Source organism: Anomalospiza imberbis, chromosome 15 (genome assembly GCF_031753505.1).
Source record: "Anomalospiza imberbis isolate Cuckoo-Finch-1a 21T00152 chromosome 15, ASM3175350v1, whole genome shotgun sequence".
In the NCBI taxonomy this organism is placed as follows: Eukaryota; Metazoa; Chordata; class Aves; order Passeriformes; family Viduidae; genus Anomalospiza; species Anomalospiza imberbis.
Window position 1 is genome coordinate 4,845,570 of NC_089695.1, and position 16,387 is coordinate 4,861,956.

Below are 16,387 nucleotides of genomic sequence, written 5' to 3' on the forward strand. Positions count from 1 at the left end.
GCTCAGGAGCCCTACCTGCTGTAACACATGCTTCAAGAACCGTCTAAAGATCCAGACCTTGAGCTGACAGAAATGACAGTCTGCTGACAGAAGATCTGTCTCTTATTTTTCCCAGTGTGTATACACATGAGGGAGAATATCTTCAACAAGCTCGTCAATGCTCAGAGGACTTTTTGTACTGACTGTTGCATCATTCTCCAGAACGTGTCTAAGCACAAAGTTTAAATATATACTTTTATTTGTTAAAATAAATTAATTAATATTTTCCTTCATTGATGGTAATTTTAGAATACCTACTTATTTAACACTAAGTTTACTTATATTTTGGTGTCACATCTTAGGCTTTCTGAAAAACACATTAGAAGAGATATCCCCTCAAAGACGAGTGTTTTGAATTGACTGTAAATATGACTTATTGTATAGCAAAAGCCAAATTAGGAACAAAAATATTAATTAGCTAAGCTGCTTACAAGTTCTAACAAATGTCCATAGGTGATAGAATACCTCAACTCCTTTCTCCTGTAAGTAAATGAGTCTCAGGAGACATTACTGTATCTTACTGAATATTCATTATGGAAAAAGGTAAGAAAACCAAACTGCAGCCTTGGTAAATACAACCAGATCCATCAACACTCAATCCACACAAGCACAGGTATTTGTCTGTGGGATGACAGAAGATTTGAAGCCTGCAGCCAACCTCTCACAGCACCTCTTTGTGCATCTGAGCAGGAGGAGAAGGCTGTGTTGCCTGACAATAGGTGTGTGCTTTTACAAACCTGTTCAGAAAGCCACAGCTCTGAATTTGTCTCCTCCTGCTCCTCCCAGCTGCCTTGGCTGTAGGCAGGTGAAGTCAGAGAGCAGTTTCTCTGACCCCTGACTCTTTTTCACAATGCTGCAGGAGCTTCCACACAACAAAGTGATACCCTTGGAACTCACACAGCTGGTATCACAGGAGGTCAAAGACTATTCAGTTCATGTTACACAGAAAGCTGTTGGCAGATAGAAACAAGTCCTACAAGTTTTATTTCAATGTTGCTGTGTATTAAAAAAAAAAAAAGCCTCTTTCACTTCAATTTAGGGTTATTTTGCCACTACATATCTTAGCTTAAAAAAATCAGTTACTTTTGCAGCACAGGTAATAGATTTTCAAGACATTCAGTTTATCTCTTCCATTTGTCAGGTTATTTGAATGACCAAAATGATAATGTTTGAGGGGAGGCATCACAGTGTAGGACAAATTATTTGTTTTAAATGAAAACCAAATAGTAATTGTGAATATACCCATGTGGTTGGTTTTCTACTGAGGCACCGACAAGAATTAAATCACTGAAGCAGTTTGCCTTGCAGCATCTGAGCAAAATGAAAACATGAACAGTAGGGAGCTAGCAAAATCCCTGAAAAGTTTTAAGTGCAGCTGGGGATTAATGGACATGACTTTGCGTTTAGAGAAGAGAGGGAAGGCAGCATCACTGCCACAGACATGGTGTTGCTAGGAAACACGATGCTACCTCCACAGAGCTTATTTAACTGCAGCCTTCCAAAGACAGACCTGGTGTTTGAGCAGCATAAATATCAGAAGGAAGGGAAGGAACAGCAGTACACTACTATAAGATCCAAGTGCTTGGACAATAATGTCTTCCTTAAAAGATCTATTAAAATAATGATGAATTAGCTTTGAAACAGCTTTAAGTAATGGACAACTAATTAGGTATTTTGCATGGTTATGTCTTTGTACATGCCTATGTGCATATATGGATTTCTGGTTTTGCCTTTCTTCAAGAAAGTATCTATATAGCATTCTAGTCTGTTAGACTAACCAGAAGACAGAGCTCCATTATGATGCAGTAATAACAGTTTTCTTCTAAAGAAGGCTTATATTTAGGAATTGCACTGCCTATCTCTATTTAAATCTTCCTACCAGTGCATGTGAGCAGTGATTATTACTGATGAACATCTTCTGCACACACAGGACTTCCACATATCTCATGGGCTTGGTGGCCATCAAGGGGTTTGGAGAGTGGACAAGGTGACAAAGTGCCTGCCTGAGGAGCCTTCAGAGCCAAGGCTCAGTGGCACAGCTGGACAGATGGCCTTGGCTGGACAGGCTCACTGCAGGAAGCACACCCAGCTCTCGGTGCTTTGGCAGAGCCTGCCTGCATTCTGCAGCCACACTCAGCAGACTGCTGCCTCCTGGCTGGCTGGGGAATCCTCCCAGAGCCAGGCAGCCACAGCCACACAGGGAAGGGCTATCAGCATCTCATCTCAAGAAGCAATCCAGCGTGGGATGAAGCTCTCAGTCACCGCACAGCAAAGGGCCCTTGGTGCTAAGCAGACAGGTTGCTATTCCTGGTGTGTAGAGAAATTCCCCTCATCTTTTTCATTACACTATGCTTAATGGAAAATGTCAAGAAGCAAGGTTAAAAAAGAAGAAAGTGCTTGTTTAAAGTGCTAGATTGACAACCTATTTATTCACAGAACAGGCAGAGCACAGGCAACAGCAGTTTGAGTGTCTCACACTTTTCTAGCTGCTGCTAAAGGTGAAACACTAATGCAGCCTCCCTCCTCCCTATCTCCAGCTTGCCTGTGGAATTGGAAGCTGAGAACTTTACTAAAGGTATATATAAATTCACAATTAAAACAGCAAGAAATATTTCAGAACATTTTCCAGTGTTGCATCAGGAATCTGTGACGAGCATATGAGAGATATCAGAGTGAGAATCACTATGAAAGCAAAAACCAAAATATGGACTGTGCTTGGTTCAAAAATGGATTGTGCTTAATTCCTTCGTACTTGTTGAGCCTGTAGGTAAGCTGTTTCCATCTACAGTGAAATTATTCTGAGATTAAATTGTAAGGTGATAGCTCATTTTTGAACTCAAAAAATTAATTTCCAGTACCTAGGCAGTACACCAAGAATTCTAATCGAATTTTGGATAAATTCTGCACAGATTTTATTTTTACTCTGGCATTCCCAAACTTCAAGTATACAAGTACACATGTCCAGCTTCCCACACATATATAGATTTTCCATTGCATAAACTACTTTAAACTCCAAAACAAACATTTTAAGTAATTAAACCATAAAGTCTGCCCAACCAATTTGTCGTTTTAGTCAGAATCATCAGAATTCCCACTTATGGTGGGGCAAATCTTTCTGCAAAAAGAAAGGGAAAGGGCAGCCAGGGAAAGAGAAGTTAGAGAAACCTTTCTCTTTTTAAAGTTTCCAAACTCTGATGGAAGAGGTAGCCTCTTAGTATAATTAAAATAAAAAAAAAAGAGAATAGGAAAGATGAAGGGGAAAAAAATCTAAGTGGTATCTCAGAGCCACTTAGAGAAAAGCATTATGCTTTTAGCCTCTCAGTTTGTACATGGAAAAATACAAGTAAATCAAGAGCCTGTGTCTTTTGAGTCCTTCCGATCCTATGGCATCAGCCATTTATTCTCCAAACAGCATCTCCCAGCAGAGTGGGTTCCCAGCAGCTCTCCCCATGTAGAGCACATGTGCACAGCTACAGCTGGAATATGATATCTCGTGTTTGTCTTTCCACATGACCTCATGTCACACATCCTGATCCAAAGCATCCTGGCAGTCACTGGAGCCTTTCCAGTGACTTCAGCTGAGGCTGGATCAGGTGGTCCTGTGGGTGAAGAAGCCCTGCAGTGAAGAGTATGTTCTACAGCACAGTGTTTCCTCACTCACAGGATGCACACAAGTTTCAAGGGGAACATTTAAATTACATTTCAATTCTCATCTTCACATTACAGCTGTTAACTACAGAACTGGAGCAAATAAAAGTAGTCTGGGATATGATGGCACCTAAAGAATTTAGAGAAATGACATAAAAGCAGTAATGACAATAGCCTATTTAATTTGGATTTTAGAGGCTAATCACTGTTTCCATATTTTCTGTTCATTCTTTCAGTGAGCTGCTGGTATGCCTACAGCTATCTAGCAAATAATAAATGAGGTACATGGAATGAGGTACCTAGCAACATTGAAAATAAAATTATGCTTTTTATTTGCTATTGTTATTTTTTAATCCTTCAATTCCAAAGCCTTCAGGGCTTAGTTAAAGCCAAAGAAAGGGCATACAAATAAAAATGACACAGTGTTATGCTAGGCACAGGCACAAGTAATTTTCTACAGAGTCATACTTCAACTGAAATAAACTCAAACCCCAAACACAGAACAAAACACATGTCAATGAACCAGAGTGCTGGCTGAGTGAGAGGTGAGGCCCCTGTGAGTGAGTTTTGACAGTTCCAGAGCAGGCTGCAGCCATGCAGAGGCACCAGCCCAGGGCTCTGAAGCAGGGCAGTGACACTGATTGACAAATTGCTGAGAATGAAGCCAGGCTCTCAGTGCAGCACAAAGCCCAGTGCCACTGCCACATACCACAAGCTGCTGCTTCCAGAGAGGGCTCAGAGACAGCAGGAGCTTCTCCCTGGCACTCAAGTGTTTGTCACCAGCATGCTCTGACTGGCTGCCTTGCTACTGCTTTTTTTTTTTTTTTTTTTTTTTTTTTTTTCCAGAGAAAACATTTTGTTTAAAACTTCTCAACACCCTAAGTATTTCTTCAAGCGACACATCAAGCCAAGAAATAAAGAATAAATATCTGCTTGCAGATGTGCTGTGTAGATGAATACATGCCTGAGTTATAACTACAGACTGGCCCAGCTACAATTGTATTTATTGTACTGGCTGAAAAACATAAGAAAGGCCAAAAATATGTTTAAAGAGCCTTAAAATCCTCCATTCCAATACTTCCTGTGCAGACAAACAATTAGGAATTTTAAGTAAGATTTCTTAAATTGCCTGGGATATATATTTCATAACAGCATTACCTATCCTGCAATTCCAGTCTTTTACACATAAGGGCAGGAACTCAGGGAACATGCAACTCTCCAAATAAAACAGAGAAATAGGAGAAAAAACGTGTGACTGTTTAGAAGAGAAGTAACGATCACATGAAAGGGAACTGCTGGTATGAAAAAGTAAGTCTCAAGTAAAGTCACTTGCATCTTTCTGAGGGAAAAGAACAAAAAAAAAAAAAACTATACAGAGACACACACACAAACAAAGAGAGGGAAACTTATGTTGCAATAGAGGACACAAAATTTTGAGATTGAGGAAAACCCCAGGGTTGCAAGAGCTTCATGGCTTGTTAACAAGGGATTTGTCCCAGAACATTCCATGTTATCCAGCTTCATGTTCAGTGACTCAAGCAGAGTCTCCTCCAGTGACGTGGGGGGAAAACACCCTCGAGGTCTCCCTCTTGTGCCAACCAACAGAGCTCTCTGCCACCAGCTTTTGGTGTGAGCCCCTCCAAGCTGCCAACAGCTGGGCAGGGAAAACAGGGGGACAGATTGTGCTACACTGTCCTGAGACTTGAGGAAACCAAGCAGAAACCAATCAAATGCCCATGTCTGCTCAGAATGTTGAGTATACACACAGAGCTTCAGCTGAGCCCAGAATTTGGGCTCCTTATACACAGACAGTTTCCAGAAGGAAGGGAGGCTGCCTTATGGGAAGGTCAGTCACCAGGCTGAGGAGCCTCTGCAATGCTGAAGTCCCAGTGCTCTGTGACAGCCAGGCAGGGCTCTCTCTGCACCCCAAAATGGTTAATGTGAGCACAAAGACACCTCTCCTCCTGCACAGAGCCCAGCACTGTGCCCCATGGCTTTCCCAGGATCAGGGGATGAGTTTCACCTGAGCACCAGCATGAGCAAAGAAATTATGTGAAATATAAGTTAAGAAACTGCTGCAGCCCAAGAGCTGCAGCTGAGCCACACAGCCCCTTCCAGAGGCCAAGCAGATTATTTGCTGAAATTTTGAGTAGAAGCTAAAATTTGACCCTACCAGCACATTTGAGTTACACAGTGTATTCTTTTCAAACAAGACTCATATCCAACTCCTATTCATATACCCAATAAAAAGATATATAAAAGCTGCAGTAAAAATTTGTATTTAAGATAGCTGGGTCTTTCAAATTAATCTTACTGTAACAAAATCCATTTAGAATATAATTCCAGGTGAAATTGCATTCATAAAACTACTACCAAAACCATAATCTTTTATTGCATTAATGTTTCTGATATCACACACAAGCACTGGCATCATCCTTTGTAATATGTAATATCTTTTCTGAGAAAGAAGCCTTCTCAAGCTGAATTTATCTCTAAAATAACGTATATTTAAAGAATTTTGTGGCAGCTAAATGATAAAGTGACCTATCAGACAGGATGTGTAAATTCAGTCAATTGAAGGGCAACAAGCAAAACACTGACTTCATGTTTGAAAGAATACCTAATCTAATTACAACGTAATCTAGACTTAATGTAATTTAGGATTTTTGTAGGAAGACAGTTCAGTCATTAGCTTCAAAATACTTTTTTCACTTCACAATCCTCCACATACTGCATAGAGGAGAAATGAATTCCTTTCCTCCTTAGATGAGAACCTCCATAAAAGATAAAAAAGAAAAATCACATTACACACTTTTTCTCCAAATGCTAATTGCATTTCTTTAACTGTAACTCCTTTAACATTCAAAAAACTTCACCATATTGAGGATTTAAGTCAATCAAAATGCCCAGTAAGCCAAGTTAGCATTTAGAGTGACCAAACACAACTGCTCCCTGTCTGTCAGTGCTACTTAACAGTAGTTTTCATCAGTATTTCAAATTCAGTTTGAATGCAGCAATGTGAGGGAATGGGATTTGTGCACACACACACGGATACACAAGTAGGGAGCTGCAGGGAGAACAAGCAGATGTTATAACCTGCTTAAGCAGCTCAATACTCTGCAGAAGATGCACAGCACTGGGAGGTAACAGCCTGTAGGGGTTGTAGGGAGTCTGCCCTAAAATGTATGGGCCTGAGTCTGGTGTCTGACCTCAAAAGCACCCTACTTTGAAGGAGAGGCTGGACCAGTTGACCTGCTGACATCCCTTCTAAACTGAATTATCTATCATCCATTCGGTTTTAGAGCTTTATATTTCATAATTCTCAGGGCAGGGAATCCCAGTTTTCTCAGGCACTATTAAAATATAATTGCTTGCTATTCATTAGATATTAATGCCTGCATAGAATTTATAATTTAGCAATTAACTTTCAGGTATGCAAATGCTGATCCCGTGTAAGTGTGCAGGTTATCTCTGACAGAAGAATAAATATGAGCCTTAACAGAAGCAGGCAGTTTCCTCTATTTCTGTGTGGCAGATTAGTACGTTCTGTCCCTTAAATTTGGTACAGAACTTTGGAATCCCTTCAGGATGAAAACCACTATTTAGACATGTGCATTATATTCTGCAGCTGATCTTCTTAAAGTATTAATCACATCGATTCCATTAAATGGCTGCACACTGCATGGGTTTGGATTTCAGAGTTCCAACATTCCAATTGTCCAAAAGAAAAAACCCGAAGAAAGTGCCAGAGCAAAAACCAGAAATTTTTATGAAGTTTTGTGGAATAGTTTGGAATGAAAAATAGTAGCAATGCACTAAATATTTTATGCCTTCTGGTTTGCAGCAATCCTAAATCTTCGTGACATTAAAATATGATTACAACTGGCCAAAAATAATGGGTATTTGAATAATAAAATAAATATATCTCACATGTTTGTTAAGGCTAGAATTTATGGAGATGGAATATAAACAAATATAAAGTATGAAATAATGCTCATGACCTAGGAGCAGTATTCCACCACATGGGCAATGTATGCAAAACAAATTAAAATAGATAAGCAATATATTCTGAGTTATGTGAGTGTTTGTGTATGCTGAGTTGTTTGGCAGATATAGGATAGAGGATGAATATTTCAGTACGTAAAATATACTTTATAAACATCCTTTTAATTCTAAAGTGCAAGGCACCATTCTGCATCCCTTGTCAATATACATAAGCCTCATGAATATCATACAATTTTCCAATTTGTATGTCTACCAACTGCACAAATAACTAATAAAAGCTAGAGAAAAAAAATGTGGTGTTCACAAATGAACTGGTTTAAGTCTTGCATGCATAAAACAGTTATCTTTTTGTTCCTTTTTTATCTATTTACGTGGTAAAGGAACATCCTAATCCTTCAGATATAGCCAGTTGCTTTGATATTTAAACACTAAATAAATCTGTGAAAGTGATTTTGATCTACAAGGGAGCTCATCTTCTCCATCTCACCCCCAAGAAAGCCAAGAGTATTTAATCTGCACTAGGAAGAAATTTGGAAGACAAACGAGCTCTTTAAGCTCTGCTTGCTTTACATTAAACATATTTACTACCAGGCAACTGATGGCTCTTCTCCTCCCCTCGCCTCACTAGAAGTGTCCTTAATTCTCTGGAACGAATACTTAAGTCTTTCTGCTGCTGGGCAGAGCATTTATTTTCCATTTCTCTGTAGAAGCCATCAGAAGCACCAATGAGACTTTTAATTTGATTGCCTTGCATCTATATTTGACAGTTTTTAAGCCATCCCGGGGCAGGCAGGTGGTCACTTCTTCCACTGGGACTGTTTTCCAGGAGCACTTAGGAAGGGAAACACAAGGTAAGGCAGTGGGAGATGAAGCTAAGAAATCTGGAGACCACTCTGCCTCAGCTGCAATAGGATTATGTGACCAGGACAATCAGTATATTGAATTAATAAACTCCATTTACTGATTCATGTCAAGCAGAAAAGTGCAGAGCTATGTATTGTCAGGATATTTGCTTTAGTTTTAAAAAATCCAACAAAACAAACAAAAGCAGAAGCAAAGATCAGTTAAAAGGAATTTCCAATAACTAATAATAATAATAAAATAATAATAATAAAGAAAATCTATGTTTTGTGCAAGGAACATCTAAAAGACAATTTACTACAGTTTTGTGTAATTAACTCTCTCTTTGCAATGCTGAAAACACGTGAATAGCTCATAGTATCTCTAAACATAACAAACAGATGTCAAAGAAACTTTTCTTTTCTATCCAGGCTATTACTTAGAAAAGTTCCAGAGCAAAGGTACCAGAATATGAGACTTCTCTGAAGACCAGCATTATTGATCCTCAGCGTTCAAATAAAATCATAATTGAGGTTACCCCACTCTGCCTGTTTCCAGTTTCAGTGGGGTATGGTGTCACTGTCCCTTGTTTATAGCTCAACTGCCAGCACGTTTCCAGCAGCATGTTAGAACTGTCGGAACCCAGAGTGTCCCTTGGACACTCTTGGATGTTCCGGGCCCAGGTCAAAAGCATCTGAGACCCTGGAATGCAGCCACAGACCCCTGTGGCTTTGAACGTGATCCATGGAACAATTTACCAACCTTGCAGGAAGAACAAGAAATCACAGAAGTTTAGATATTGTAGTAGAAGTAGTCACAGAGTGAAAGGAAGAGTTTTTGAGTGCTGTACAGGGGGGTTTTAGGCCTTGTACAGAGGGATCTGATTTTTGTACAGAGGGGTCAGAAGTTCTAAGATGGAGGGACTTGGGTGTGCCCTGTCCTCTTTCCTTCTTCTTCCTAACCTCCATGTTCTTGGTGATGTTGGCACTCACAGATTGGTTTAGAGTAGAAAGTCACTGTTCAGTACAAGTGATGGGCATTGGGAGAAAACTATAAACATCTAATACGTAATATATGATATAAACGAGGGCACCAGCCCCCTGGGAGTCAGTGTGTGCCTTTGCCTGACTGCTGAACGGACCACAGCAGCTCAGGGAGAAATCTTTTAGATAACACACAATAAACTACCTTGAGACCGGACGGCTGAAGACTACTGAGTCTTTCTTTGGAGACACGGGTTGGAGGAGAGACTTTTCCACCTTTCTGGGTCACCCCTACCAGGGGGTGAGTTCCTAGAAGAACCATTTCAATGAGGCTTTCCTTTAGCTAGTGCCCATTTGCTCAGAGCTGTGAACCTGAGCAGTGTGCAGCCCTTTCCCACTGCTCAGCACCAAGACAATCCTGCCTGCACTCGGCTGCAGAGGATTTCCAGCAGGTTCCACTTGTGTGCAGCTGACGGGGGAACACCAGAATGCTCCCCGAGGTTTGCTGCAGTGAAATCTCACAGATCACAATCCAGCAAAGAGAACCTGGGGACAGCTCTGGCTTTCAGGGTAAACACGTATGTGGGAATATGCTTAATCAGGCACAGTGCATATCCAATTTACTCTAATAACTGCTGTAAGCACTCAGGAAGTTTCTGCAAAAATCCTTTTTAATGGTGTCACTCACTGAAAAAGCTCTCCTGCAGTTTAGTGACACAGCTTTGCTCCTCAAGGTACAAATCTGTCAACACAAGACTTGTATGTGAGTTCTCCAGCATGCTCACCTGCTTCTCACTCTGAAGAAAACCACTTACCAATGGTAATTATTTCCTAGGCTGGGCTGAAGTTACCTCATTCAAGTAAGGGATCAGTAGCAGTAGCCCTGTGGAAGTTCATCTTTAATAAACCTATAATCTTTAGTCACAGGACAAAAATTCAGAAGCAATACTGATGAGAACTGACATTTTCCTTTTCACTTCACTGTCATTTATTCACTTTTGAGTGACATCCCTCCTCGCATTTCATTACATTTTTATCTCAAGCATTAAAATACAGCAAATAAATAATTAAGATCTGGGGACATATTCTGCAAATAACTTTATTATATCTCCCATTTAGTATCAATAGGAATGCTCACTTCAGAAATCAGAAACATATACAACTTGCTAGGAATTTTTAAAACTGCAGTGTTTAATATCAGAATTTCTGACAAAAATCTTTATTAAGTAGGGGAAATTGCAACTATAGAAGTTGAGTAAATAGATGCAGTCTTCAATGGAAGGCACACATGTTAAATCCCCCCGGTTCTGCTGAATAAATATTTCCCTTTATAAAGCATCTCATACTTATAAATTTTAATGCAGTAAAAGCTTTTAAATTAGTTAATGAGGATCTTAGGAATTTCATGGTAACTAGAAACACAAATACTGGTCAAAGATGACAGATTTTACTTAGCATATTCTTTGTGTATGGAAGATTGAAAGATTAAAAAGAATGGGGATATAATTAGATTGTAATTAGCATTGTCTTAATTGTATTTAAAAAAAACCCAACAATTTTCATGTGGAATGGAAATATTAACAATTTTAGGAGATATTTCAGTGAATCCAAAAAGGCTGCTGAGTGATATTTCATTGCTAATTAACCCTTCTGATTAAGTATATGAAGTACTGTTTGTAATTAAGGGTGGGTCTGAGTGATTTTAATTCACTTTTTTACTTAGCATACAAGCAATCAAAATTGTTCTGGAATATACAACAAAAGAGTCCAATGAAAAATCAGCCAGTGTCCATTCAGCCTTCACAAACAGAGTGACTTTGACTTTGATGCCCTGTTCTCAAAATATGGCAGGCTTTCTCCATTCTAAATCCATATTTCTGACTTATTTTGGGAAAAAAAGTTTCAAACATTCACAGGACACACTGAAGATATATAATGATTGGTTTCATGATAAAGAATCAATTAATAATGATCCAAGGGAGACAGTAACAAAAAAAGCAGTTTTACCCCTATTCCAAAGCCAATAAAGAGATTAATTGTATCTAAAAATCAGAGTCACTCTACTCCCCCCACCCTGATTCAGCTATTAGCAATGCCACATGGGAGCAACGTTACCCTTCATTTCAGAATCCTAACAAACTCCTATGCTGTGATTTTCTGTCTTAAATCTAAAGCATCTTTTCAATTGCTTCTGAAACAAGAAAAGGCAAATTGCTACTGCTTTTCCTCTACTGTTATAAAACTACTCTTAAAAAAAGGTAAAGATTAATCAAAATCTGCAAACATTTTAACAAATTCATTCACTTTTCAACAACAAATAATGATTTATGGCTTCTTGCTTACAGTAATACTTTTATGGTCCAAATGCAAGGGATTCTGCAATTTAAAAATAAAATACAGAAGGGGAGGAGAAACATCCCTTTTTTTTTTTTTTTTTTGTAGAACTACTTCATTCTGAGCACACTATCTTCCATTGTAGGACTGAATGCTATAATGCTAATTCCTCTTAGTTTGAGAGATAAGTGATCTGTAACCCAGCATACACACATTTTGCCTTGCTTTATGAAATGGAAAGCAGTCAGAACATTTTATATTTAAACTGTGCTGAAAGGTGGATGCATGCTACATCAGGGACTGAGTTCTACTCTCTGGAATTCCCAGTGGTTTAAACAAAAAGTCAGTTCTCTCATCTGTACTAATGTGTCTCTGTTTTTAGGAGAATCAGCATCTTCTGGGACATTTAGGGGTTTGTGTTTGTACATGCTGAATTTACAAAAATAGCTTCAGTGCTATCCTTGAGGAGCTCCTTCCACAAGAAGCTCAGCAATGCCTTATGATTCCTAACAATTGGAAAATCACTGTATTTGAAGCAGCACTGCTTTCAAAATCAATAAATCACCATGACCCAGGAAAAAATGCTATTCCTGAAGAGATTTTTTTGTTGTTGTTCTTAATTTGTGCTTTTGGATAATTGTCCTCTTAGTATTGCTTCTAACCTAAAATCACAACCTAGCAACCTAGTAATGTTTTCCACTACAAGCTGATTTAGTTTTTAATTAAAAAGAATGGTTTTAATAACAATTACACTCTTATATTTACTTCTTAGACACCAAAGATATTACCCTTCTAATTCTCTTCAGAACAGGGACTGCATTGTGGTTCTTTAGCTCAGTTGTTCAATGCTATGAAAAACTATTTGAAGGAAAATTAAAACATATATGGTCTAGATGAATTATGAATCTTACTTGTTTTTCAAACCCTTGAATAACTTTAGTCTTCCAACATCTACCTAAAAAATAGTCATATGAAATTTTATAATTAAACAGAGAAGAAATTAATCTTTATATGGGCTCATGTAAAAATACACTGAAATGTTAGAAGTGTTTATACTTTTCAAATATATGAACAATTAACTACTAGCTCATGCAGTTCAATCTACCCTAATCAAGCCAGAACATTTAAAAAGAAATATTTAAACCTTTTCCTGCAGCTATTTTGATGGTATCTTGTTTTACAGCATTTTAAAAGCAGGATACAGTCTATTGATGCTGAGTTTGATCAACCTGCTTTGCACTGGACTGTTAAAAACTACAAATAGAAACTTAAAGATGCAGTGGGATTAGGAAAAAAGCAATAAACTTAGATGGTTGTTTGTCAAAATGATGGCTCCCTAGTTCCAGAATGCAGGACACCTTTGAAGAGGCACTGTGGAACAGAAGTGCAAGTGACGGGGGCAGGACTTGGGCGCTGCTTTGCAAACCTTGTTTGACACTCAAACATCTGGGACTCGTTGTCCAGCTCCCGAAAATCAGTGGGCCACCACAAGGAAATCCATCCCAGATGTCAGACACCACTCATGGGCCACACAACTGTCTGATCACAGTAAAGCAGGAGTAAAAACATCTTTTAAGTGTAGTAGAGTGAGAGGGAGAAAAGCTTTATGTGGATAAGCAGACAGCCATGTCTCCCCTGCCTACATTTTCATTAAGGATAATGTTTTGATCCATGTCACAGCAAATCCTTCATGAAAGCCAACTTGCTACTTTTCCATGAAAACTGCTTAACTGTTTAAGAGAGGTACTTTTTTTGAGTGAAATATTTAAGTGTACAGTGCTCAGGGTCAGCTCTCAGAGTTGAAAATCCTCAGGGAACAGCTGGGCCATGAATCCTTTCTGCTCTAATCCCGTTAGTGAATGAAGAGGGGATGATGACAAACACAGCAACCTCAATATATCATGTCCTGCTTTTCCTTTGGCTTTCAGCAGCCTGGCTCTGAACTGCTGATTAATGAGACACCAGCACTGCTTTGTCTCCATCTATCCCAGCATGGATGTGTTTTGAAGAAAACTGACAGCCTGAGATGGACAGTAATATGTCAATCAACACTACATCACTGAAAACACAACAGCAGAATGTGCTGGAAGTTGTAGAAATCTATCAGTTTGGCACAGTTTCTTGGCAGCTATAAATCAGGTATAGCAACATCAGGATTATTCCAATTATTTTCACTTTCAACATGAAGAGATGAACATGGACTAAAACATCAGATCCAAATGCCTTTAAGAATACTCAAGTTTGCATTCAGCTCTTACATTTCAGTAACCCAAATTATGTCTGCAATTTCTTTGGGCAAATGAAATATATTAGAATATATTATATGATGATTTCTGTTGGACAGCAAAATTTGCTTCTTTTTATATGTATGGAAAAGCTATATGTAAAATGAAATAGGCTGAGGCTACACACAGGAATAATCTCCAGAAGCGTCGTTATCCTATTGAGCATTTCATAAGCAGGTCAGAACAGGCATGGAAAGAAAGAAGGAACAAGAGAAAAGAGCTGGATAACATAAATTTTGTAAAAACTTTCTTCAATAAGAATGGCTCATGATATCTTGTAACTTGTGCTCTGAACAAGTCCCCACTACCATTCCTTAAGATCTGTTAAAAAACTGTCTAAGTAAGGGCTTTTAGTGAAAGAAGGACGTATCAATATTCAGCATCAGTGTGTATTCATCCTCAGTGAGCAGTTACTGCACAAGAGAGAGCCGACAGCTTAAAGAGAAGGCTTTCAATAGTTTCATTTTTCCCCGAAGCCCTAAATAGATCACACAGCAAAATCCTGAACTGACACCTCAGAGGTTCTAGAGAGACCATTTTTTCCTTATTTCTGACATTAATATTTTTACTACAACATTAAACTAAGAAAATATTGAGTAGAGAATTTCAAAAGCATCACATATCTTAGGAAGACAAGTCTCTAACTTATAATGCATCCTACTATTAATTTGATATTAAATTGGCAAGAAGCTGGGGAAAAAAAACCCAGCAAAACCCTTTGCATGTGAAATATTATTCCACCGAGTCTGCAGCAGTCAGGCAAAACACTTTTGACTTTATTTGCATCTTCAAGCATGAAAGATTATGTGAAACTGATACTGATGATGCCAGAATGATACCTTGAGAATCCAAGTGATCAAGAAAAAGGTATCTTTACCAGGAATATGAACAGCAGGTCTCAAAAGAATGGACAGGTATTGTTCTCTTTTGTATTTCTTTCTTAATAAGTATGAATATTATATATATGTATATACATGTCTGTTTCCCAGGATCCAGCTCTTCCTTTCTGTCTCCATACAATCCGTGCCACTGACCTCTCACAAGCATTCCCGTGTCTTTGTTGTTTTGTTTCCAGCAACACTGTGTAATTCACTCACTTGCTGAAGCTCTGCTTGACACCACAGGGTACAAAATAATACAGAAAATATTATCTGCAGGAGAAGAGAAGATTGTCTGACTCCTGGAATACTGCTAGGAACAGCATAATCGGCTCTGCCCTTTCAAAAGTTAGATCAGCTCCCTGATTGATTGCCCTCCCTCACTTTTTGTGGTCTTTTAAGAGTTCAAGAATTGGCCAGAAAATCAATATAACTCATGTAGGAGCCCCTCCAAAAGGAGAAAAAAGAAATGTGGTTTTAGTTTGGGAAACTATTCACCAGGATCTTCTGGGTCCACCTTTGAAGTACCAGACAAAATGCAGGAAGTTTAGCTGAAAACATACTCATTAAATTTTTTGGGCTAGAAAGGAAAGAAATAAGGTCATGTTCTGCAAATATCCTGTAAAAAGAGAAAGAAAAAAGCTACTCAAGTGTTCTGACACTGAGCTGTGACATGTTTCAATCATTTACAGGAAGCCCTCAGCAAAGAATGCAAACAGGAAAGTTCTTCCTCATGAATAAGCTTGCCTTTCAGCCAAAAAAGATCCCCAGTTGCCCTTGTAAATTCTGTAAATGAAAAAGAATTCTTTTTCTGAACTCCTTGAAAGTCAAACCACTCTCACTATACAATAAATCTCTAACCAGAATGCTTCCTTGCAAGTATTCATAATCAGCTACCTTGCTTGGCCATGATAAAATTAAGTGGATGCATATTGTAGTTCTGGATTCCTTAGTGCTACAGAAATTATTTTGAAAGCTGACTCATCCCTGATCCACAAAAATACCTGGTATATTTCAGTTTTCAGCACAGGAATTTGCAAAGTTACAAACCAGAAGCAGAAATTCCAAGTAAGATCCATAGTATGGAATCTGAGGACTCTACAGCCAAGAGATTTTATTCAGAAATAAAAGATGACAAAGATGAGGCAACCAACAAAGAACCTCAATAGCAAATTGCTGGGAAAGATAAGAAGCATCAGATTCCCAATAAGAAATTTATTAACCAGATATTTATTTAACAGAAGTCACACCTTTGCTGAAGCACAGAGATGCTGGACTAGGTGAGCACTTATTTATCCAAGTGACGAGTACATTTCCTTGGCTTTGGTTATAAAATATAACATGACATAACATATGCTTCCAAAATTCCACCGTA

The 16,387-nt window shown here is 38.6% G+C and overlaps 1 protein-coding gene across 20 annotated transcripts in view; it reads right to left on the reverse strand.

The window, feature by feature from the left end:
* TENM2 (teneurin transmembrane protein 2) overlaps positions 1-16,387 on the reverse strand; it is a 1,085,256-nt gene that overhangs the window by 53,778 nt on the left and 1,015,091 nt on the right. The window lies entirely within an intron of this gene.